General features: G+C 40.3%; 1 non-coding gene across 1 annotated transcript; it reads left to right on the forward strand.

Annotated features, from left to right (window-relative positions):
- The first annotated feature begins 958 nt into the window (after positions 1-958).
- LOC114808484 lies at positions 959-1,096 on the forward strand. The gene has a single exon (XR_003756332.1). It is a non-coding gene; the product is annotated as a small nucleolar RNA SNORA7 (small nucleolar RNA).
- The last annotated feature ends 616 nt before the right edge of the window (positions 1,097-1,712 follow it).

Raw genomic sequence — 1,712 nt, forward strand, 5'->3', positions numbered from 1 at the left:
TTTTACATATGTTGAGTTTGAGGTGTCAGTGGGCCATCCAAATGGAAATGTTCCCCAAATTTCACTGATTTTTTAAGATGTTTAATATTCAAGAGGTCCTTGAATATTGAATTTCCAGGTGAATGTTATGATGATTTGATGGCTGTATTCAAATTCAGTGTATGCTGTTTACCCATCCCTAAAGCTTAACCATCTGTACATTGAGCTCTGTCCCTGGAATATAAACCCTGAGTTTGATAATGAATAGGACAATCTCCCCCTGGGTTCCTTCTTTCCAATAAATGCTATGTGATCATCACAGAAATCTGAACCAAGTAACAATGTTCTGGGTAGTTCAGTTCACAAAAATGGAAACTGAAGGGCAGATGATGCTTGCTTAGACAATGACGGCACCATTACGTTACTTGTGTCTTTCAAAGCAGCTGTAATATTTTAACATACTCCACAATTTCTGATCATTAAGGGCATTTCCTGACAATGAAAAATTTTTGACTTTCTAACAACTTGAAAGGCTTTGATTTTTCAGTTGATCGGGAAGTGTTGTATAAAATGTATTTCACCGTACACTGCACCCTGAATCAGATAGGATGAAAAACAATTTACTAAGTGATTCCAAGAGGAACAAATCCAGCTGCCTTCAAAATCTACTTCTGTGTCTGTTTTGCTTAATTCTTCATATGCTTCTATCCATTCATGGTGATGTCTATATCATATTAATCTTTTATTCAGAGGCAGCATAGCCTAGAGCATGGGACTGGGAGTCAGGAGACCTGGATTCTAATCTCAGCTCTAATGCTAGCCTGATGTGTGATCTTGGGCAAGTCATTTACCCTCTATTTGCCTCAGTTTCCTTATCTGTTCAATGAAGACATACCTCCTATCCCTAGCCATTAGATTGTGATCTGTGTCTAGAGAAGATACTGTGTCTGATCTGATAATCTATATCTACTACAATCTACCCCTCTCAGGATCTCACCTGGAGAGTTTCCAATACTTTACCAGTCTCAGCTATGTGAGGGAGAGTCAGTCAGAGGCATATCCATTCCATTCCTAGCTTGGGTAGTGGCTAGTGAATGGAAGACAGTCTGCTATAAGTCAAAACTTGCCTATTCTGGGCAGCAACAGCAACATGGGAGAGAGTCAAGAGTGGAGACTCAGGTGTACTGTTGGAAGAAGGCAATGGTAAGCCACTTCTGTATTTTTCCCAAGCCAACCCTAAGGATACACTACCAGAACAATTGCAGATGGAGGTGGGGCATTCTGGGAAACGTGTCCATGGAGTCACTATGGGTCAGAAATGACTCAACAGCATAAGACGAGACCACAATGCTTGGCACACTGTAAGCATTTAATTCCACGATTATTATTACCTGACCCTTCTACCCCTCTCTCGAGCTTATTAGCATAATCAACACTGCAGAAGAGAGAGTTTTCATTATTGCTGCCTTCATTCAAGGAAAGGAGATGGTGATAGTCATTGAAATTTTATGTTTTCATAGTACCAACTTCCCATTTCAGTCCATTGTTCTAAAGGTAAGGAGCAGAGGATATTACTGTGTTGTAGACTGTAGTGGAGCACTGCCCTGGGAAACAAGACACCAGGTTCTAGTCCAAACTCAGTGGTTGATTCACTTTAAGACTCTAGGAATGAACTGACTAATCCTATTTGTTTTTAAGCAGTGTGGCATAATGGAAAGACCAAGGACCTAGAA

This window comes from Ornithorhynchus anatinus, chromosome X5 (assembly GCF_004115215.2).
Source record: "Ornithorhynchus anatinus isolate Pmale09 chromosome X5, mOrnAna1.pri.v4, whole genome shotgun sequence".
Lineage (NCBI taxonomy): Eukaryota > Metazoa > Chordata > Mammalia > Monotremata > Ornithorhynchidae > Ornithorhynchus > Ornithorhynchus anatinus.